Below are 25,067 nucleotides of genomic sequence, written 5' to 3' on the forward strand. Positions count from 1 at the left end.
GAATAATTTTTATAAAAAAATAACAGATCTCTGTACTAGTTTTACTTAGATTATGGTAACAAATATTATATTTCCATTTTGATTTAAAATGATGAAGATGATGGCTAAAAATAAAATGAACCAAGTTTCATGCATGTTGCATTTTAACAAGTTGGATGTCTCATTGGAATGCACTGCCTCCTTGCTCCACATTTATTTTTGGAATTTAATAAGGCGCCTGTCATATCTGCCTCAAGGCTAAAAAACATCATGGGGGAGAAATCCAAAGTACTGTCATGTCTGAGTGACATGGAGCCAATTTTATTTTATTTTATTTTCAGGGGATGGTGTGGGGGGGAGGGTGGCTGAAATTAGGCAGCCTGACTTATGAAAAGGCACCGCTCCACCATCTGTTCTAAAGGCCTTGTGCTGGTTAACTGGTAATGACATTGCCCAGTGACATTTGTCAGGTGGATTCAACTCAGAAAACCTGTAGAGGATTTTCATTAAAAAATTAGATCTGTGCATTTTACTGCAAAGCTCATTCTCATGATAGATTCTGGTAGAATGCCACACATCTCCAGAAGTGGGTCTCATTACCTGAGAAACTTGGGAAGGTAATAACTTCTTTATTTCTTCTTTGTGCTCCCAGAGCACATAATTAACATACTGACTCATTTAGCTCAACTCTCCATAGGATGAGGCTGTGTGAATACAAGGGAGACTTCAGAGAAACTGTGGCAAACAAGTAGGGTTCCTCATTCTCATCTAGGGTGAGGAGAAAACTCTGCCATTTGCTGCTTCATTCTTTGAAGTTGATGTTTACTACAATGAGACTTAAAAAAAATAGAATCATAATATGTTAGGATTTAAATGGAACCATAATATTTTAAAGAATTTTAAGTAAAACCAGATATCTCAGAAAGATATTACTTTTGCTGAATTTTTTATAAAATTGGAAGTCATAGTCAGCTGAAGGATCTGTCTGGGGCATAAAAATAAATTGTGTACCTTATATAAGTATTCTGTTGTAATAACTGGAGTAAGCACTGCTAATGTTTTGCTAATTAAATCTTAGTTAAGGTCTGTTATTTTTAGTAGTTACCATAATGAAACTGAAGGCAAAAGGAGAAGGCAGCAGAGGATGAGATGGTTAGATAGTCTCACTGATTCAATGGACATGAATTTGAGCAAACTGTGGGAGATGGTTAAAGGACAGGGAAGCCTGGCATGCTGTAGTCCAAAGGGTCGCAACAAGTCAGACAGGAATGAGCGACTGAACAATAACATAGGGAACTAAGTTAAATAATGAGAACTTAAAACAGATAAACATAGTACTGTTATGTCAGATCATATGTATTGTGAACAGAGTCAATTTGTAGTTGGTCAGTTCTTCTATCCTTATTATTTGGAATTTCCTGCCTCTTGAATAAAAGGAAAAGAAATAGTCTAAACTAATTTTTAATGAGTTTGTGGCTTCTTGAGCACAAAGAGGGATCCATTAGGTCTGCCTTGAATTCCAGAAGACCCCTGAGCTAGGATCAAGAACTGAACTTTACACTAGTGTAAAGTACCTAGTGTATATATTGGAGAAGGAAATGGCAACCCACTCCAGTGTTCTTGCCTGGAGAACCCCAGGGACGGGGGAGCCTGGTGGGCTGCCATCTCTGGAGTCGCACAGAGTCGGACGCAACTGAAGCAACTTAGCAGCAGCAGCAGCAGTGTATATATAGGTATGTGATGCATAGGTAAGTAAGGGAGGAAGAGACCATTGCAGACAAATTTAGCCTTGTAATTGTGTGGTTACACTCATTCTAATTCCAGCTATATAGCTTGGATCAATCGTCAGTTTCATGGAAGATAATTTAGTGGTAAGGCCAGATCTAAACCATTAGATATTGAACCACCATGTAAGAAATAAAGTTGAAATTATGAGATAGCAAAATGAACTCAGCACCATGTGGAAGGTGCTGCACATTTTAGCATTCTCAAAAAAATAGGAATCATGAGACATCAACTATCTTTTGACATGCTGGCATTCAACATTTTTTTTTTTTCCTGATGGAACTCCAAGGCAATACTGAATAGATTCCCTAAAATATTCTGAAAGCCTTCAAGAAAGCATTTTAGCACTTTTCTGAGTAAACAATGAATTTAATTTAAATAAATTCATTCCTTGGAGACAATCTGCCTCTTGATTATAGCTGGACTTCATCTTATTTTACACAGCCTGTCTCTTTGGGGCAGAATTTTTCAGTCAAAGAAACAGACAGATTTATTGGCTGTTTAATCTGAATGTTTAGCTGGTTCCCAAACATTGCTTAACTAGTCATTGATAACTGGTGGTGCTGAAAGTTGAATGCAGGTGGGCTGAATGATATATATTCAACTTTATGAACGATTTAAGGTAAATATTAATGGAAAAAACAAGGGGACAAATTTTAAAATCTTTCATTCTTAGTAAACAATTGCATTTATTATTTTAGTGCTGATCTACCAAGAGAGGAATCATTCTGAACAGGCTGAAGCTTTTTGTCTGTGTCTCTGCTTACAGATTCCAAGCTTAGCACAACTTTATTTATCATAAATGTATCACTAATGATACTTGCTGTGGAATTGTGTAATATTTCTCCCATGAGCAGCTCAGAATAGCTCCCAAGCTTTGAGTCTAGTCTTTCTTCCTGGAGCTGGCAAGAGTAGGTTGTCATGGAGTGAGGGGAGAAATCAGCAGACTCTATTTATGTTTTAGATGAGAGGAGACTATCTTTCTTCTGTATGATTTTAGAATTAGGCTGTACTGCAGGGGCATTAGTCTGAATGCCTAACAGAGAGGACTCTGCATATGGGGGCTCAATTAGGTTCATGATAGTGATGAGAGTAATTCCATATTCACATCTCAAATATGAGGCCAGTAGTCAAACTTGAATTATCCTCTCTCAAACACATGGACTTCTCTCCAGTAAGAATAACTGTCCTACTTAGAATATTTTCCCTACAACCAGGAATTATGAATGATAGAATCGTCTTCCTTAATAGGCTTCCCTGGTGGCTCAGTTGGTAAAGAATCCGCTGGCAATGCAGGAGACCTGGGCTCTATCCCTGGGCCGTGATATCCCCTGGAGAAGGAAATGGCAACCCACTCCAGTATTCTTGCCTGGAGAATTCCATGAACAAGCCTGATGGGCAACAGTCCGTGGGGTCACAAAGAGTCAGACACGACTTAGTGACTTTCACTTCTCCTTAACAGAAAGGCACATGTTGCTGACTTTGGAAATGTTATTCTGATATTCTCTGGCTTCCCTTGTGGCTCAGCTGGTAAAGAATCCACCCCCAATACAGGAGATCCCTGTTTGATCCCTGGGTCAGGAAATCCCCTGGAGAAGGGACAGGCAACCCATCCCACTATTCTTGGGCTTCCCTGGTGGCTCAGATGGTCAAGAATCAGCTGGAGAAGAGAACAGTTACCCACTCCAGTATTCTGGCCTGGAGAATTCCGTGGACTGTATATAGTCTGTGGGGTCACAAAGAGTTGGACACGACTGAGTGACTTTCACTTTCACTTCCTTTTTTCTTTAAATTTATATGTATAGTTACTATTTCTTTTAGCTTGATTTGTCTCCCAGATCTGCAAGTTGCCACCTGTTTGATGTTAAAATTATGTTGTTAAAGTGGTAATAGTAAAAGTGAAGTGAAAGTCTCTCAGTCGTGTCTGACTCTTTGTGACCCCCATGGACTGTATGAATTCTTTAGGCTTTCCCATTTCCAGGGGATCTTCCCAACCCAGGGATCAAACCCAGGTCTCCTGCACTGCAGGCAGATTCTTTACCAGCTGAGCCACAAGGGAAGCCAGAGAATATCAGAGTGGGTAGCTAATCCCTTCGCCAGGGGATCTTCCTGACCCAGGAATCGAGCCGGGGTCTCCTGCATTGCAGGTGGATTCTTTACCAACTGAACTATCAGGGAAGGCCAAAGTAGTAATAATACTTCCTTAAATTTATGTCAGAGAAAAATTATTCAGTAAAATGAGTTTAAGAGATCATTTGATATAAGATTTCTGGAACTTGAGCCTTCCAGTTTTATCCTCATAAATGAAGATTCATTGTCAAAAAAAGGTTTTAATTTGGATTTTTATTTAATGGATAACTGGAAAAAAAAAAACTAAGGCACTTTTTCTGGGTTGTGTGAAAAGCACCTGTGACAAGGCATTCAGTTGTGACTTCTGTGCCTATTTTTTTTTTTTTTTTTTTACAATTGGTTTGTTCCAGATGATAGTTCTTAAATGTGTTTGACCTAGAGGAAAATAAAGTTTTGCTAATACATGAGGCATTAGTGATAAACAAAGAATGTACAGCATAGTAGGCTGTAAGAACAAAGTGTTTGCCGGAGTTTGAATAGAAAAGGATGAGTGGTTTCCGAATCCTTCACATGGTTCCTGAAAGGCTCAAATTAATACTGCAAGTGACATTTAGTTTCGGCTGCATAATATCATCTATCAAATTTAAATTAGGCTGTTAATCTAAATTTTAGAACTTACATAGTTTTATACCTAAATTTTTTTTATTGCCCAAGACCATAAACTTATGAAACTTAAATCTAAGATTATATCTGTGAATTCATATATGTATTCAAGTAATATAAACAAATAATTATTAATATTAGGAGTCAAAGACGATGTTTCTTTTAAAAATATTTCTTATACTAATCAAATTTGAGGATAGCTACCATATATGAGGGCCTTCCACGTAGTCAGGGGTAAACAATTGCCTGCCAATGTAGGATACGTGGGTTTGATCCCTGGGCTGGGAAGACCCCTTGGAGAAGGAAACGGCAACACCCTCCAGCATCCTTGCCTGGGAAATCCCATGGACAGAGGAGCCTGGTGGGTTACAGTCCATTAATTGCAAAGAGTTGGACATGATTTAGCAACTAAACAACAACAACATCCAACTATGATGATAATGATGATGACCCCTAGGACTTAGATCTATAACTACAGAAAACTAAGAGCTGGCTGTAATGTTCCAAAGTTTTGACTTACTGGTTTCTCCTGATTTTCCACGTGTCATTTTTAGTTGAGGAACCACCCATCTAATGAAGCATTACTAAGAAATTTTTTCTATATAAATACAGGAAAATATTTGTTATGTCAGTCCAGTTCAGTCACACAGTTGTTTCTGACTCTTTGCAACCCCCTGGACTGCAGCTCGCCAGGCCTCCCTGTCCATCACCAACTCCTAGAGCTTGCTCAGACTCATGTCCATTGAGTTGGTGATGCCATCCAATCATCTCATCCTCTGTCATCCGCTTCTCCTCCTGCCTTCAGTCTTTCCCAGCATCAGGGTCTTTTCCAGTGAGTCAGTTCTTCCAATCAGGTGGCCAAAGTATTGGAGCTTCAGGATCAGCATTAGTCCTTACAATGAATATTCAGGACTGATTTCCTTTAAGATGGACTGGTTGGATCTCCTTACAGTCCAAGGGACTCTCAAGAGTCTTCTCCAACACCACAGTTCAAAAGCATCAGTTCCTCAATGCTCAGCTTTCTTTATGGTCCAGTTCTCAGATCCATACATGACTACTGAAAAGCCGTAGCTTTGATGAGAAAAGACCTTTGTCGGCAAAGAAATGTCTCTCCTTTTTAATATGCTGTCTAGGTTGGTCATAGCTTTTCTTCTAAGGAGCAAGCATCTTTTAATTTCATGGCTGCAGTCACCATCTGCAGTGATTTTGGAGCCCCCAAAATAAAGTCTCTCATTGTTTACCCATCTTTTTGCCATGAAGTGATGGGACTGGATGCCATGATCTTTGTGTTTTGAATGTTGACTTTTAAGCCAGCCTTTTCACTCTCTTCTTTCACTTTCATCAAGAGGCTCTTCAGTTCCTCTTCACTTTCTGCCATAAGAGTGATGTTATCTGCATATCTGATTATTGATATTTCTCCTAGCAATCTTGATTCCAGCTTGTGCTTCATACAGTCCAACATTTCTCTTGATGTACTCTGCATATAAGTTAAATATTCAGGGTGACAATATACAGCCTTGACATACTCCTTTCCAAATTTGGAACCAGTCCATTGTTCCATGTCTAGTTCTAATTGTTGCTTCTTGACCTGCATACAGATTTCTTAGGAGGCAGGTAAAGTGGTCTGGTATTCCCATCTTTTGAATGATTTTCCAGTTTGTTGTGATCCACACAGTCAAAGGCTTTAGCTGTCGTAGCATACTGATCTTCTACTTACTTCAAAATCACTATAATTCATAGTAGCATATTAATTTTAGAGCTTGAAAGACCTGGAACTGAATTCTGTCACAGCTTTGGATTGATTTACTTTGTAATGTTGATCAAGTTATTCAACTAGGGTCATTTTAGTCTCCTCATCTGTAAAATGCAGGCCTTCAATGTACTTGGAAGATTACTTCGAGTCTTTCTTGTTCAGTCATTAAGTGGTGTCCGACTCTCTGTGACTCCATGGACTGCAGCATGCCAGGCTTCCCTGTCCTTCTCTATCTCCTGGAGTTTGCTCAAACTCATGTACATCAGGTCGGTGATGCTGTCCAACCATCTCATCCTCTGTTATCCTCTTCTCCTTTTGCCTCCAATCTTTCCCATCATCAGGGTCTTTTCCAATGAGTCAGGTCTTTGCATCAGGTGGCTAAAGTATTGGAGCTTCAGCTTTAGCATCAGTCCTTCCAATGAATATTCAGAACTGATTTCCTTTAGGATGGACTGGTTTGTCCTTCTTTCTGTCCAAGGGACTGTCAAAAAAGAGACTTCTACAGCACCATAATTCAAAAGCATCAGTTCTTCAGCACTCATCCTTCTTTGTGGTCCAGCTCTCACATCTGTACATGACTACTGGAAAAACTATAGCTTTGACTATAGAGACATTTGTTGGCAAAGTGATGTCCCTACTTTTTAATATGCTTTCTAGGTTTGTCATAACTTTTCTTCCAAAAAGCAAACATCTTTTAATTTCGTGGCTGCAGTCACCATCTGCAGTGATTTTGGAGCCCAAGAGAATAAATTCTTTGAATCTGATAGTGGTTGAAAATTCCTGGACTTGGCTGGCTCCTATTGGGCTTTCAACAAATGTTCAGCGTTACCCCATTCTATCATCATACAGGAAATATCGTCTCCCTTTCCCCTTCAATATCTCTTCTCCCAGGCTCTTCTTGCTCAACGCAAGGTGAAGCTGGGGCCACATGCCTAAATGTGGTGTATATCAGACAGAAATCTACCCTAACCTTAGCAGTTGACTGGTTTTACTTTTTTGATTTAAACATCATTTCCATTTTTTTTTTAAAGGTAAGTTAGTACAGCTAGTCAAAGTACTTGCAGTTTGTTGGCCATGACTGAGTTGTGAACATAAAATAGTAGCTGAGGCAGACACGGGTCTTTACCTTCAGAATCAAACATGGACGTGTTAGCTGACTAGAAGAGGCAGTCTCTTTGACATTGTCCACATTTCATTCCTTTTTTTTTTTTTTTTATACACCTGGGTTGTGTGTTTGCTTTTTGGTGGCCTTTATTCATAAATGAGGAGAGACCACTCTTCTTTTAAAAATAAAACCAAACCTCATATTAATATGTCGACTTGGAGTGACAAATGTATGCTGGGCTTATTCATAAGTCACTTCACTCATATTCAGTGGAACTTGATTTTTTTCCAAAGAGTAAACAGTTTGCATCTTCTTTTTAATTTAGTGATAAAATGTTTTTATAAATGATTTCTAACTGGGCACCTGTTTAGAAAAGGTGACTTATTCTGTTTAACAAAATTAAATTAAGTTAATTTAATTTAAAAACATTAAGTTAATTTATATAGCTGGTTGTATTAACCTTCAATTTATGTTGCTTTGAAAAATATGTGGGAGCACTGACATTGGCATTAGACATGTGTGTGGAGCTTTTTAAGATCCCAGGTAAAGAGAACTAGGAAATATTGCAAGTAAGTTTTTGAGAAGTAAGCACACTATAGGAGTCCTTAGTTGGCATGTCTCTGCATTTTTCCATATGGCCAACAGATGTTTATATTTGTGTAAAGAGGGGACTGCCTCTGAAGTACACAATTTCAACACTAAACTTTTGGCTTTAATGAGAACATTAGAACGGTTATTGTTGCTCCTCAGAGATGGTTTCAAAAGTTGAATTCGGAAATCGACAGTATAAGTTCATAAAGGCCAAAGAAGTATATCTACAAACTGGGTCAAATATTTAAATATATTTGCAGGGAAGAGGTATTTAAAATTAAATAAAGTGGAGAAAAATAATTTCTCTAGAAGTAATTTACATAAAAAGCTGTGTGCTGTAAACTGAAGAAGTATAGTATTCATTGCATGGCTCCATTTCAGAAGAAGCCATCTTCAATTTTGTCTTTTTAAAGGTCAAATCTAGTATTACCAAAGAGTTATGAAATGTATGTCTTGACATGAAACAAAGTTTTCTCCCAGGTTAAAAAAAAAAGATCTAGTTGGGTCATAAAAATCATACAGTATGGTCAATAGGTGTGAATTAATTTAAAATGATGCAAAATCAGAATTTTTTTCTTCTTTGCTGTTGAAAAATGACAACATATGTTGGCACCATGACAATGGCATATTCTTCCATCTAAATATTTGGGTTTTTTCCATAAGAAGATTGTGGCTTTAATAGACACAGATGTGGATTCTAAGCTCTAGAGGCAGTAAGCAAGAATTAATGGTTAAGAAATACTCTAGAAACATGAATAGAAAAATTGACATTAAACAAAACTAGTAATCTATTATAATTGAAATGTAGTATTATAAAGAGTAAAAAGGACACATTATTGTTGTTGTTTGGTTGCTAAGTTATGTCCAACTCTTTTGTGACCTTATGGAGGGCAGCCCGCTAAGCCCCTCTGTCCATTGGATTTTCCAGGTAAGAATACTGGAGTGGGTTGCCATTTCTTTCTCCAGGGCATCTTCCCAAACCAGGCAACTAACTCAAGTCTCCTGCATTGGCTTGCAGATTCTTTACCACTGAACCATCGGGGAAGCCTGAAAAGGAACATATTGAATATAATTTTTCTTTCCATTTTCTGTTGTTATACTTTGCTTAATTACTGTATTTAAAGAGAATTTAGCTAAGTAGTCACTTATGATTTTGTTTGACAAGGTATTAAATCTATTGTTTTGTTTTTTCTTTAAAGGCATCATCTTCAGTTATTCAGAATAGTGGGTGTTCACATTTTATTTGGATCAATGTAAAACTTAGTTTTTCTAATGTGGTTGCTGTTTTTCAGAAAGTAAGTAAAACTTAGAAGTAACTTTGCAATGTAGTTAGTAATTAAGACGTTTCTTTTTGGGACTTTTTGAGAGAATGATTATCTCCTTTATCTAAGCTGAGAACATAAAATCTTAAAATAAAATTACCAAAAATTCTTACCAGATAGAATGCCTTTCAGAACTGCTAGAAAAGAGGGAAGAATTATTCTACATTTTAAAGTTTGATTTTATTACAAGTTGTTTATATTATTAATCTCTTTTTTGGTTGTGAAATTAGAATGAAAAGTTGAAGCACTTTTAAATTAAATGATTTGTTTACATTTGGCCTACTCTGTTTTAGGTACTCATTTCAGTTACATTTACTTAACCCTTATTTCCTTATTGAACCAGCATTTTATTTGACAGAAGAGGAAACTGAGGATCAAAGGGGTTAAGTGTCTTGTTCAGAGTCACTGGGCAGAAAAGTGGTGGAATAGAAAAAAAGTCCCAGTTCTTCTGACCCAAGCTTTAATGACTTCATTAAACTTCAGTTGCCAGTTTTGTGCATCATAGAGGCAGGCTACTGTATCTCTTCTCAGAGATAAAAAATATATTGACTTGCAAAGTTTAAACTGTGCTTTTGATGAAAAAACTAGAGAGGGTAAGATTATTAAGACTCAAATATCAAGGGATGTAGGATTGAGTTTAACACTGAGGATTGGGTTGTTTTTATATATATATATATATATATATATATATATATATATATATATATATAATAAACATACAGATGTGATATTACTCAGTGAAAGTAGAGGAGACAAGAACTTTTTGGAGGTTTTGAAATCAAATTCAGTAAAATGAGTCTGAAAGTAGAGAAAGCCTTTCTTAAACGTTCAGAAAAGTGTGGGAAAAATGAAAATTTGTAAGAATTAATGAAACAAGCTGAGTGTAAAGTGGCTCGTGTTTTTAAAACAATTCAACTACTGAGTAGATGTAGTATAGATAATAAATATATTTAAGCTCCAGTCTTTAGGATTAGACCATGTGACCACAAATCTCCAGTGCCACCTAGTGGTGGCAAGCCTGTTTCTTAGGTTCCCTGAGCGAGAAAAATTAACCTCTGAAGTGCTGAATAATAGTAGAAGATGTGGTTGGTTCTGAATTCAGGAAACGAACAGTCTGGGGGACACAGTTACTGTGCACACTCTTACTAGAGCAGTTCAGAAGCCCCATAGATTTGGAGAACAAAGCTATTTTATAGACATCAGAGGATAAAGACATGAGCAAGAATAGGAACTAAATTTCGTTTTAGATTCGTGTTCATGGTAGAAGAAAACATTCTGTTTTTATGCAGCTCTTTAACATCAATACTATTTTCATCTAGAAAAGTATATTTTAATTTACTTTGTAGAAAGCAATGAGAAAAGAGTCTTGCCAAAAGGAATACATGGGTATATGTGAAAAACTTGCAGTTTTTTCTCACATTTAGCTGTACTCATAACACTGACCAGTGTTTCTGTCTGGAGATTGAACATTTCCTGTAGGTTGTATGCCAGCTTTGTTGTCAGCCTTGAGCATGTGTTTCAATTATCACATCAAAAAAAAAAAATCTTTGATTCCAAAATGATCAATTATTGAAGCTCTCTGTATGTGATAGCTAATGTGTCTATAAACTCATTAACCCAATGAAACCACCTAATTGTCAACAGTTGATCAAAATTTGGTTTGTCTTTAGATAATTTCTCTTTCACTGCCAGTGATCCTCTAGTTTTAATTTCACAAGCAGAAATGGTACTAACAGAACAAAAAGTATAGATGACAACAAAAGACAAATTTGAGACACTGTTTTATTATCCTAGAAAAATTTTTAAAAGTCAATACTTACGTATCATTACTGTTATTATGTTTTATAATGTTTAAGAATGTTTGTGATGTATCTTTGCACAGAAAAACAGGTCTGTACCAACTACAAGGTATGTGATTTGGGAAAATCGTTTAATCTCTTTCCTTCTATGCATGATGAGGATGCCATCAAGGTCATAAAGTATAAACAGAGGTCACAGAAGTTAAGTCCTTAGTGTGCTTTTCAATAAGTTTGTGTGTGTGAAAATGATACTCAAAACATTCTTTTTTATTAGCATAAACATCTTCTCATATCTTATTTAGCTTAAAGACAGTAGGAGATTTAAGCATTAGTACAAAGATTTAGTACAAAACACTTCCATGATGGATCAATTGGTATTCTAAAGGACTTTATTTGTGGAAAGCACTGATGGAGAAAGGAGAAAAGAAGTTACTCTCAAGACAGCCTTTTGCTAAGAGCAGAGGATGAAGCCAAGGCTGACAGGGAGCACTGAAACAAACAAATCCTGTCGCTCTCTGAGTACGCCAGCCTGGTTACCCCAGTAATTTACATTGTGCACCAGTGATTTCCTAGGGAATTCTTAGATCCTTTTTGAAAATGGTCTCTGCATTACACACTCATCCAGCCCTGCTAATGAAAGCCCTCCTAGAATACAACCTCATTAGCTCTCGCTTTTTGCTAATCCACAAATTCTATCCTTCTTGGTGGACACCTGGGGGTCCCCCACCCCTCCCCATATCTCAGCAGAGATATAATTGCCAAGGAGTGGCGCGAGGTTTCGTATTACCTAGTTGTGTGGCTGATGCAGGCTCTTCCATGAGTCTGTCTGTTGTCAATAATTAAGAGCTATGAAAACACTTGGCTAATTTACACTTGATAATCTGCATTGAGGGTCCCTGTGATCACCAGCTTCTCTTTTATTATTTAACTACAAGTGGTGCACAAAGCAGACTGAGCTCTCAGCAAACCGTATCAGGGAAAAGGTTGGCTTTTCAGCACACAGGATATAGCCCAAAGGTTATGACTAGGCAGAACAAACAACCCTTTCGATGATCTTTATTGCTGAGAAGCTTCACAGAGCATGTGGGACATTAGAAGCTCTTTTGAACACTGAGATGATAAGACCTGGGAAAACTTAATTGGCAAGCCGTTGTGGTCAAATGCAGAGACCATGAAAATGGGCAGGCACTTTGAATGTGCATAGAACACTAGAAAAGTATTTCAAAAAGACCGATTGTTAGACCAATAGGAAACCACTATATATTGACTAAAAGAAATAAAAGTGTTATTTTTTAGCAAAGGACAAACTCTCAGTAAAAATAAAGAAGGGCAAAATAGTCTGTGTGTAAACAGTGAAACTGGGCATGGGTGCTCAGTTGTATCTTACTCTTTGCAACCCCATGTACTGGACTGTAACCCGCTAGGCGCCTCTGTCCATGGGATTTCCCAGGCAAGAATACTGGAGTGGGTTGCCATTTCCTACTCCAAGGGATCTTTCTGACCCAGGGTTGAAGCCTATGTCTCCTGCATTGGCAGGCAGATTCTTTACCACTGAGCCACTTGGGAAGCCAAAAACAGTGAAAAACAGCTGGTAAAAAAAAGGTCACGTTTGTGTTTTCAGCAACATTCTCTTAGCAAAGTATTGCCTACCGAACTAATCTGATTATTTCAATGGCATTCAGGGCCTTTATAATTTTCTGCTTCCAGCTTAAGAAGTAAGAGATTGGTGGTGTAACTAAAGATGTTGTTGCCAGTATTTTCAGATTACATTACAGGTTAAGACACAATTGAGAAAAAATGAGTAATAAGAAAAAATACCATAAAGATTTTTGATAATGATGTGTCACGATATGTTATTTGATTCTATCTCATAAATAAAATGCTTTGTTATAATGTCATTTAAGCATTTCTTCGACTAATGTCTTGAGTGGAATCTGGAGCCAAATAATATGTATTAAATTTTGCTAGGATATGACAAAAGATAATGGTTTTATATCCTGTTGATAAGCTGCATTCTGTGAATTTGAAGTAATGAGCCAGCATGTCAGAGGGAGGCCAAAGGATCATGGGAAGTATGTATAGGAGATTACAAAGGTAGATTCAAATCCACTTGTATGAATTTCAAGTGAAAGTGTAGCTGGAAATTTTAGATCACCCCTAAGGGTAAAAGTGGGATTAGCTGGTTTAAGTGATAACCAAAATAATTGAACTAGGTAACTTTGTGAGTGGGAGGGACATGGTAATATAGCAGTTCAAGTCTGTGTTTTTATCTCATTCTATATGCTTCTTCAGTTTTCTTAACTTTAGAAGTTGGGAAATTATATTCATCTTCCTCAGATGGGCAGACCATTAAAAAAATTCAACTAAGAGTTTCAAGTATTTCAATATTCATCTCTGCCATGACCTTCTTCTATAGAATCCTACTTCTGCCTCAGAGTTCAGCATAAATGCCTCCTCAATGACTTCTGCTGTCCAAAAAAAAAGGAAAAGAAAAAAGGTGTGATCTCTTCGTTCCACTTCCAAAATATCTTTCTTTGAGAATATATACCTTTTGTCTATGTATAGGCATTTATGTACTCATGGTGATTTACTTGCTAAGTCATGTGCGATTCTTATGACCTCACGGACTGTAGCCCATCAGGCTCCTCTGGCCATGAAATTTTCCAGGCAAGAATACTGAATTGGGTTGTCATTTCCTTCTCCAGGGGATCTTCCCCAACCCATGGATCGAACTTGGGTCTCCTGCATTGCAGGCCGATTCTTTACTGGCTGAGCTACCAGGGAAGCCCTTATGTACCTGTTACTCTCCCCAGTTAGGTCAGGGAGAAAAAAATTTTTTCTTGGTGGCTAAGTTGAAGATCTCTCTTGGTAAATGTCACATTGCACTTAAAAATATGTGTGTTATTATCAAACATCCTTTCATATTGATTTCTAACATAATTCCACAGTGGTAAGAGAACAGATTGTATTATTTCAGTACCTTTATACTATGAAATTTTTATACCTTGTTTTATGTCTCTATATGTTCCAAATTCTTCTAGTTTGAGATCTGTGGGAACTTGAATTTTATCCTACTGTTGTGTGAAAATTGTATAAATCTTAATTATGTTGAATTGGTTCACAGTTCTTTTCAGGTTTACTATATCCTTCTACTTCTCTGTATGTGCATTCTATTAATTTTTAAGAGACTGATATTGAAACTCCAACTAAAAAATCTTAATTTATCTACTTCAAAATAACTGTAACATATAGGTGAACTATATGTAACGTTGTTCTATATTTTCCAAGTCTCCTGTAAATGTGTTATCATACTTTCATAATTAAAAAATAAATACAAATTAAAATATGGTCCCAAAAAGAGATATTAAGAAAAGATGAAAATGAGCAGAGCTTAATATTAGAAACTGGCAAAATAAAGAGCAGTGACAAAAAGGGGATGATTATATGCTAGCTGATGTTCTTTCACAAACCCTTATTTGCTGAAAGTTTACCTTAGCATTTCATTTCAGCAACTGAAAATGATAAAAGGAGTAAGAGATATGAAAAATAACATGCCATTTCACAATCACTTCTGTGCTTTGTCTGGTTGTCCCATTGTGATGGTTCAGATGGTTCCATTTGACCCTCACCTCTAGCTGTTCCAGCCTCAGAACCAGTATTTATTGCCACATATGGGCTGTGCATGGCAGCTGCAAAATCCAGATGCCAAGCTTTGGAATGTATTTTTACAGCAGCACCATCTGGGGCTCTGGCCAGCCTTCTTCTTTATTGTCTGTTGGATGTTTACACTAATTGCTTTGCTGGGCTGTGGTACTACCTGTGGGACATGCTGAGGGTCAAGCCATTTATGAGATCCTCTTGTCATTTTGGTTAGAATTTCCCTTTAAACTACTCTCCCATGCTATCAGCTTATTCCTCTTAATGTATTTGCGATGTCCTACAGAAGTCATAAAACAGGTGGTCCTTGAGTCTAGGAAAGAAGAGGGCTGTTTTCATAGCACTGGGTGAGGATGTCTTCCATGGATGCACAGCAGCTTCTCTGTGGATAGAGGGGGAAATATGAACAGCCTTCTAATTCATCAAATATACTCTTGGACGCATTTATCATTTAAGACATACTTTATTATAACTCTTCGTTCCACTTATTGGAACAGTGTAGTCATCTCTAATCGAGGTGGTAATACTCCACAGCACAACTAAACTATTTCTCAGCAGTCAATGGATTGAATCTCAATTCCATTGAATTACTTTGAGGATTCCCTGGATGGCTAAGGTGTCTATTTGTGATCCTTAGAACTGTGCTGTAAGAAGTTTCTCGAAGGTGAACCAAACTGATGCACCGTTTTGAACTCCAGTAAACCCATCATTTGAAATGAAGCAATAAGGCATAAAGAAGATTCAGCTCAAACAGTAATTTAATGTGTTGTATTTGGCAAGAGGAATTGGCTCTGAGAGTTTAAATGACTTACCCAAGGTCACACAAGCCATAGATCCAGAGAGGAGGTGGAGGTGCAGTTAGTGCAATTATTTGATGACAGTGGGACTGACAGGAGAGTCAATCATGATAATCGAATCCCTGAAATGATTAAATGACCTAATAATTGTGCACTATCCCCTTCACTTTCCCTTCTCTGATACTTGTGCCGCCCTAGTGGATAATCTCACCTTTGGCAGTGACTTTGCAGATAGAGGATATGGAGCAAGGCTGAAGCCAGGCAGAAACATGAAGGAAACCATATTGGTTTGATTCCTGGAATCTGGACTTCGTGGGAATTTAAAAGACAGGCTGCCAACCTAGAATTAGTGATGAAATGAGGCATTCCCAAGGCTCCTGGTTTCTAATCGACCTGTCACATATCCAAGGAGGTATCTCTGGGCAAAGAGAGAGTGTGGGAAGACAGTTTAGTGGAGATCCGCCTCTATATTCTTTGTCTGCTATAGAAACAAAGAGCTTCATTTTAAATAAAGCCATGGAGGGAGACAGAAACAAGACTCTCATCCTCACCTCTACCCAAATGGCAAATGCATGCCTGGGAAATGCCCAGGGGTTCACAGAAACAGCCTCACAAGTTCTGCAGCCACTTAAGAAAACAGTGACAATTAGATCCAAGGGAAAGGTGATATTCTCCTCAAAGACACTTTAAATAGGAATGAGCTGTTCAAGCTTTTCTGTAGACTGAGAATAGATCTTTTAAAATGATATTTAGTCTTGAAAAGAACAAGACATATTACTATACTATGTTGTCAGTTCTCTAAGGAAATGGCATAAAAGGAACTTTCATTGTGGCTTAATCCTTTGTTCTGGAGAATATGCTTTTATATACAAGGATATGTTTTAATCAGAAAGCATGACAATATTACTATTCACATATCCGCAGTGGAATGCTGAGATCTAAGATACACAGTCATGTATGCTCCTGTATGCATATTTGTGTACATATTTTTTAAAGGCTTGGTTTATTACCTCAGTTGGAAGAAAGTCTACTTTCTACAATGTAACAACTGCAGAAACCTATGGTTGTTCTGTTGTAGAAAGAATTCATTTCAATTTCATCTTTTGTGTGAATGAGATGGGAGAAAAGTTTACAGTACTCCAAAATATCCTTACACTGATTGACATATTCTCAGGCCTTCTGAAAAACAGTAGTTTACAGCTACCCACCTAGTAATTTTCTCTGCCTCAATTTTGTACATTATTTTGCTTGCTGGAAAATAAATATTTCACAGAATTGTTATGGTTGGGAACAAATGCATCACCCACTCCATCATTTCATACAGTAGACAGAGGATATCTTTGAGATGAAGCACAAACAAACTGATGTCCTCAGTGAACCAATAAGTTATATGTGGTATATATATTAATGTCCAGTGATTGAGAAACGTATCAGAGGGTTCTATTGTTTTGCCTTTGTTTAGATATGTATGTTTTGCAAATTGAAAAATGGCAACATTGTGGTTAAGATGTGCAAGAGGTGGAAAAAATAGTGAGCTCATGATCAATTTGACCTATGTTAAAATTCCACAGAGGACTCACAAAAGGGCACTTGTGCTGATAGGTGTATGGGGAGTTGTACCCTCACAGTGAGTGAGCGTTCTCTTCATAAACGTCTTCTGATGGGCCTTGGTTATACATCTCTGTATGTAATGGATTGCAAGTGAAGAAACCCTTGGGGGTTCTTCTGAAAGGGCCAGCTTCGAGTTGAACCTGGAAGTGGGGAGCAAGCTTTGATGGTGGCTTTGATCTGATCTGATCTGGTCTTGGGAGCAGAGGATATGTACAAGGTCGCAGCAACAGGAACATGCACACACACACCAAGAATCCAACATGTATAACGAAAAACTCCCCAGATAAAGTGTATAAAAAATGGTTAAAAACTACTTGGGAAGTCATGCATATTTTAACCATTGTCATTTAGCATCATAAATCAAAGCTGAGATATTATAAAATAGGCAAGTGTCACATTCAGTCTTTGAGAGAGCAGATAAACTTGACGATGAGAAGGAGGGGGAGGATGGACATGATGACTGTGGTGATGAAGATGTGCTGTGCGTGGTAAGTCATTTCAGTCGTGTCTGACTCCTTTGCGACCCCGTGGACTGTAGCCCACCAGGCTCCTCTGTCCATGGAATTCTTCAGGCAAGAGTACTGGAGTGGGTGGCCATGCCCTCCTCCAGGGGATCTTCCCAGCCCAGGGATTGATCCCTCATCTCTTATGTCTCCTTGTATTGGCGAGTGGGATCTTTATCAGTAGCACCACCTGTTGATAGCTAACCTTGCTATGAACGGAGTGCTATTACAAAGACTGTGGTAATGAACACGTTTAACCCTCACAGTGATTCTATACAATCCCCATTTTACATCTTAAAAAAAGAAACTGAGACCCTGTGCTTAAGAATCCATTTTCTGCGTTGTAGTGTGTGTCTCTGAAACAAATTGCGATATGATTCGTAGGGTCATCTGATCAGGTATGGAAGTTTAAAACCCTGAATTATGATGGAGGTAGAAAAAAGCTCCTATTCCAAACATAGGTGTGGCTTGAAGAAAGTAAAGCTAAGTTTTAAGCCATTTACCTTTTGTAAAAATTAGAATTTCTAATGTTTTAAATTCACTGCTTATAGCCAATAGGGAGTACAGCCATGATATGAGTAGTTGCAAAAGCAGAAAATGTGTTTGTTTATAAGTCTAGTCTAAATCTAAACTATAAAATATCCAGGGGGAAAGTGTCAGGTTTCTGCTTTATGAATGAATCTCTAAGTGGACTTACTGATTGTTCATTATTGGTCATATCCTCAGCTTCTTTTCACACCAAACTGATTTTGTAGCAACTGCCATTTCACACGAACTTCTAGAATTATTTTTTTTTCCCTTTTTGCTTGCGTACATTTGGAAAAAGGTTGTAATTTCCATGCATATTTATTCGGCTTTACTCAGATTTATTCTCTGCCATCAGAGGAATATTAAATTTACATTTTTATGTTTTTTTTTTCTCCCATTCTGAAAAGGGCCTGTGTCTGCTGGGAGGCATATCCTGCAGTTTCTCAATTTGATCCTTCTAGAGAATCAATGCTATTTTGTTTTGCCCTGATCGTCCATTACCATTCACAGGTGTCTAGAATCATAGCTCTACATTTTGGTTGTTTCTAGTATATAGATGAACGTATAATAAGAAAAATATTTTTCTCGCTTTGCCCCTGTAACCTTCTCTGTTTCTTTGACAGTTTTATTAGTCATAATATAAATTCTCACAAGTCTGAAGAGAGAGCTGCCTTCCCATTTAACTGTTAAGTAAATGGACAGCGTAATTCAAATAATAAAACATTTTAAAAATTAAAATGGCATATAAGACAGATTATTACTTCAGGTGTGGAACTGCATAAAATATCTTGTTGAAATGCCTTGAACAGTTAGAAAATTGTCTAGATGGATAGTTTCCCATTTTACTGCATAAATACTGAATTTGTTCACTTATTCTGATGTAATTGGATTAAGAAATCAGTAATTATTGTAATTCAACAACCAATTTCTTCTAATATGCTGCAAAAGCTTCACTTATATCACTTGATTCATCCTTATAACCTAAGACATGAAAGAAAGGCAGGCATTATGTTATCCCTGTTTTCCAGCTGGAGAATCTGAGAGAGGGAAATAGAGGCACTTGCCCATCGTTTCACAAGTATCTTAGACTCAGAAGTAGCAGAAGCATGCTGTTTGCTTACTGTCTATCTTATTCTGCAAGGTGTAGGCCATTAGGGAATTGATCTGGTAGGGGCAGAAACATCTGTTTTAAAATCAGATGTCTTTTACAAATTTGTATGCTTTGATATAATTTTAATAAGTGTATCATTGCTTGCTTTTTTATGAGAGATGATTTAAACGTGAAAAAAATACACTTACAGAGATGAAATGAAAATAATAAATAAAGCCCTCTTCCATTTCCATTATTCTAAGTCATGCTCCTTGAGACTTCAATCTCAATATGATGTTAATAGAACCATTAGATATGATTCATACCATACATAAGACACTTCTATTGACAATTCCATCTTGACCAGGGGTCAATGGATCCATTACAATGCAAATCTTACTGTATACTTTTCATCTAAATCAAAAGAATTTGGTCTTGTGTCCACTCTAATATGTTTCATGAACTAGAGTCCAGTCTCAGATACGAAGTGCACATCTGTGTTTCTCATACTAAGTCATGCCTGTGTCTATTTGCTCTCAGTTTAAAAGGTAATTAATTAAGTTTTGCATTGATAGACTACTTTAGAGTATTTAAAGAACTACATAGGGTTTATGGAAATCCACAATTGCCCTTTTAATACATACCAAACTAAAAGAAAGAATCTTTCATGGATATATGGCTCAATACTTTTGTACATTAAAAGGTATTCTATATATTCTGTAAGATGCAGAAATAAAAATTTTCCAAAAGGGTATTTAGACCCAGCCTTATAAAGTATAAGAAGCAAACTGAGGTTTCAATCAGTTTTTTCAGATAAACTGAAAAATCTCTAATTAAACATAGACATCTCCCTAAGCTCTCTCTTTTTCCTTGTGCTATTTATTTCTAAGCTGTTCTGTCTTTGTCTCTTTCCCCATTGATCTTGGGCATCCCTCAGAATCCTGCTCTTCAGAAAACATCTAAGTTGAAACCTGTCCTTGAAGTGAACAATTACTGAGCGTATTCCTGGCAACATTTAAGCTTCAGAACTGTGCTGATCTACAGTTATCTATCTCCTTTCTTAAAACAAAAAAATAATTTTTAATTAAGTTATAAATGAACATTGACGATTACATTAGTTTTATTACATAGTGAATATACTGTATTCACCATATATATATATATATAGTAAAATAATCACCACAAGAAGTCTAGTTAACTTTTGTCACCATAGAAAGAATTTTTTTTCCCCTTTTGGGGTGAGAGCTTGTAAGATCTGCTCTCTTAGCAACTTTCGAATATGCAGGTTACTATTATTAATTGTAGTCACCATGATACATTACATCTTCATGATTTACTTATTTTATAACTGGGAGTTTGTATATTTTGACCCCCTTCACCATTTCACCCACCCCTTACCCCTGCCTCTGGCAACCACCAATTTGTTCTCTGTATCTATGAGTTTGTTTTCAGCTCCACATATAAATAAGATCATATGGTGTTTGTTTTTCTCTGACTTACTTCACTTAGCATACTGGCCTCAGGGGTTCCCTGATAGCTCAGTTCCCTGATAAAGAATCCACCTGCAATGTGGGAGACCTGAGTTCAATCTCTATATTGGGAAGATCCCCTGGAGAAGGGAAAGGCTACACACCAGTATTCTGGCCTGGAAAATTCCATGGACTGTATAGTTCATGGGGTCTCAAAGAGTTGGACATGACTAAGCGCAGGTTCTGTCGATGTTGTCATGTTGTAGCAAATGGCAAGATTTTCTTCCTTTTATGGCTGAATAATATTCCATTGTATAAATATAAACCACATTATCTTTATCCATCCACCCTTTGATGGGCATTTAGGTTGCTTCCATGTCTTAGTTACTGTAAATAATGCAGCAATGAACGTAGGGATGCAAATACCTTTTTGAGTTAGTGTTTTTGTTTTCTTCAAATAAATACCCAGTACGGAATTGCAGGATCATATGGTAGTTCTAGTTCTAATTTTTTTGAGGCACCTCAATACTGTTTTCAACAGTGGCTGCACCAATTTACATGCCCACCAACAATGCTTATCTTTTTACCTGTATTATTTTTCTTGAACTGAACTGCTGCTTCTCCCCCTTTATGTTTCCTGTGAGTGCTTGCTGTTTAAAGCAGCAGCAAAGTGGTTAAGCAGGAACATACATGAGGAACTTCCCTCCCCCAGAATCCCATGACTTCACAGCCCCACTATGGATCTCATAGGACCCTCCTGATTTCTTTCTCCTTTTTTGGAATTTGGAAGGCAGTGAACATCGGACCAGGCAGAGCTGTCTATAAATCTCTATTTTACCTCTTCTCATTGTGTGATCTTGGGTGAGTCACTTAAACTTGTCCAGTCCTCATTTTTTTAAACTATAAAATATTGATAATAATTATTGACATCAAAGGATTGTTGCAAGAATTAAATGAACATTTAATTCTTATTGCTAATGCTACCAATTAAATGTTGCTTATTCCTCTTTACTTTCTTTTATTTTCCATCCCTCCCACCCCCCACCCCCCCACCGCCAAATACTTGTTTTTGTGAAAACGATTGACTTTTCAAATGTACCACTAGTCAATTGCATGACTACAAAGTGATTAACTTTTCCATTATTTATCTTGTCAAAAGTGTTTGCTTCTTGTTGGGTGCCAAGTATTATATATTTTTTTTCTGTCAGATAATATGAAAGATACTTTGATAAAGGTTTAATTTTTTGTGAAAAGCGCCAAAACACAAAAGTTCAGAGATTATGCAGTTAAAAATAATAACTGAATTTACACGCAAAAAAAATCTTAGTTGAGCTCTATTTTGTATTCTTGTTCAAATGTGCCCTGAACTATCAGTTTCAAAGGTTCTCTCTATGTGTACATGGTCGTGAAATAACTGGTTGCTTTAGTGCTGACATTCTTAGTTTGTAAAAAGGACAATGTCAAAAATATAAACTATAGTGTTCCTGGAAGTTTTCTGTAGCTAGCCAGTCATTGGACATCAAAGGGAAACTCAGCAGAAACAAATAAGATAAATTAATAAGTTGAAGTTTCATCATCCCAGGTTATAAATGACTTGCTTCTATAACTTAGTTACTGTATAAGACATATTCCATTGCTCTAGAAAAGACAGATATACATTTTAAAAATTAGTATGTTTATTAGTGGATTGGTCCGACTATGGGGACAAAGTCTTGTGTGGAAATGATGGGTTGCTGTGTTGGGCCAAAATGAGCAAGAATAAATAAAACAGTTTATTTGTAAGTGGGGCTGATCCCTCTTGCTCATGCATTAGTGTCTGGCTACAGGAGGGTAGTAATTTATTGATGCAGATGGCTATGTAAAGTGCATGCAATTTGTGAGGGGGCTTGACCCTTGACTGATGGGCCATATGTTGTAAAGCCCTAGGGATGTCATTTGCCTCAGCTCTCTTCTTCCTCTCTCTGTCTCTGCACCTACGGTCCTTGTTCAGTCACCACATATTGAACTATGGACTTACTAACTCCCCCAATAAATCTCCACCTAATGGCTCACAAAGGCCATAACTTAACCCTTTCTACACAATGGAGCACATTATTTTGCATCATGATCACACTTGGTGAAATCAAAGATAAATATTATATGACCTGCATAGATTATGAGAGCAAGTTGTTGTGAAATGCCATTCCCTGCTGGGTATTCACTGTATCTGGATGTAGTAGCATTGCTTTGAGCTTGCTGAATTATATCATTATTCTGCCATGTTATAATTACAGCTTACTGTTATAACATAATTCTTAAATACTGTTAATATACCACACTAGAGAAGCAGTTAGTGTTTTTTAATTAGCTTCTTTTGTTCTGGGTCTTCTTTTTTTCTAATAAAATATGGAAGCTATGCTCCATGAAAAATGCATATATTTTAATTACCACACAGAAGTGAGTTTTTCAAAAATATGAGGGCATTTGTATGAAATAATGGGAAAAAATACAGAGTATGTTTTAAATACTTAGTGTACTCCAGTTTTTCAACAGAGTCAATGCCAACAGAAAGAAATCACACCATGAAACTATTAATTCCCAGCCTCAGCACTGGGGTCTTCTAGTAGGTTCTGATTTCTGAGGCCTATATGCTACCTGGGGATGGGGAAGAGGGGAACACAGTGACACTAAGACTATAAAAAGTTCCTGCATATATCTATTGTGTTAGTATAGTTTTTACCCATAAGAGATTAAAACTGAAGAAATACTGTTCAGTGGCACGCGTGTTAACACAGTTTGCCTAATTCTCGGAAAGCTAGCCCATGCCCATCACTTGGAGAAGGGAAAGAAAATGATCTCCCTTAGAATTCTGAGAAAACATGACACAGGCAACATGCATACATTCTTTGCTAATCCAGAGTCTAATGTGGCATTCTCATATTCACTTTATTTGTCTTCTTTTGGGCACAGCTCTTGACAGATTTGACAACACCGAAAAAGAGGGCAGAGACGTGCAGGAAGAATCAAAGGACCTATGTATCTTTGGCTGGATCCCTAGGTTTCCCCAGGGGATTGCCCATCTTTTTGTTTGTAATTTAATTTTTGGCTGTGCCATGTGGGCACGTGGGAGCTTAGTACTCCAACCACAGGTCGAACCCACGCCTTCTGAATTGGACTGCCACGGAAGTCCACACTGCACTTCTTTAGAAACAGTAGTACAAACTAGGTATATATGGCTATATGTTGTGCTTATAATGATAGGTTTCTCCTGAAACATTTCATCTTCTTGGTAGCTTGCTACTACACTGTTCATGGTGTGTGCATAATGTGTTTAAATAATAGCTGTATCACATTATAGATAGGTATATAATGTTTTCATGTTACCATTTGGTTTCATTTCCCTCATTAGTATGAAAAGAAAGTTTTCATATTTCCTCTTCTAACTAATGAATGGTGTGCTTACACAACAGTGAAAAATCCAAATCTCAAAGCCAACTAAAAGACAGATGAGAGGGAAGTTGACTTACACCTACACCACATGAAAATTTTTCATTTTTGTGTCACGGGTCTTTATCAACATGGACAAGTGATATAGAAAAAATATTAAAATATACAGAAAAGAAGTCATTGTTATCTGTCCTAAACCCAGTAGACTTAGTGCTTACAGTGCAGCCAGAAAGCAAATCAGCATAAATAAACCATGCGTCTATGATTGAATTTCAATAACTTAAACATAAATCCTTTATACTTTCATACATCATTTTTTCCACATGGGTTTTTCTTTTGGATTTGGGCATTCCTAGCATTCATTTAAAATTCATTTGCAAGTCACAAGTATATGGAGTGCCTAGAAACCTCTAATAAACAATCCCCTTTGAGGTTATTGTTCCATAATTTAAGGAATTCTAATGAAAACATGGTTGGCAAGGTTTTTCTAAGATAGAGGGCCAATATGCCTCTAAAAGGGACGAGCATTTTGAAGCATAAATCACCAACTTTCCTACATGTAGCAATGCACAAGGGATGAGCATCTAAAAATATATATTCCTGAGATTAATAGCAAGCAAGAGTGAATCAGTGATACTCTTTTTCTTATGAGCCAGAAAAAGTCTTGAGAGTTTTCAGAAAATGTGTTGGCAGAAGTGCTTTTCTCTGTCCTGGTGTGATTTCTCCTCGATTATAATATGGCAGCCAGAATTCATTGTGTGTTTTAAAAATAAATGAAAACTATATTGCAAATTATTTCAATTTTAGTTTTTAAGAGTCCTCTAATTAAAATTTAAACATAGCAACACATGGGACATGAAACATCTCAAAATACAAAATTATGGTTTAAGTTGAATGTCAAGCTTTTTAAAAAAGTTGA

At 37.0% G+C, this 25,067-nt stretch overlaps 1 protein-coding gene and 1 long non-coding RNA gene across 10 annotated transcripts in view; one reads left to right on the forward strand and one right to left on the reverse strand.

Annotated features, from left to right (window-relative positions):
• Window positions 1-25,067, forward strand: part of ROBO2 (roundabout guidance receptor 2) — a 652,403-nt gene that overhangs the window by 215,026 nt on the left and 412,310 nt on the right. The window lies entirely within an intron of this gene.
• The window catches only part of LOC133256000 (uncharacterized), a 63,228-nt gene continuing 52,975 nt past the window's right edge, over window positions 14,815-25,067 (reverse strand). Inside the window, exon 3 of the long non-coding RNA XR_009739084.1 lies at window positions 14,815-15,106. This is a non-coding gene — a long non-coding RNA (uncharacterized LOC133256000). The remainder of the gene's footprint in view (window positions 15,107-25,067) is intronic.

Source organism: Bos javanicus, chromosome 1 (genome assembly GCF_032452875.1).
Source record: "Bos javanicus breed banteng chromosome 1, ARS-OSU_banteng_1.0, whole genome shotgun sequence".
Classification (NCBI taxonomy): Eukaryota; Metazoa; Chordata; class Mammalia; order Artiodactyla; family Bovidae; genus Bos; species Bos javanicus.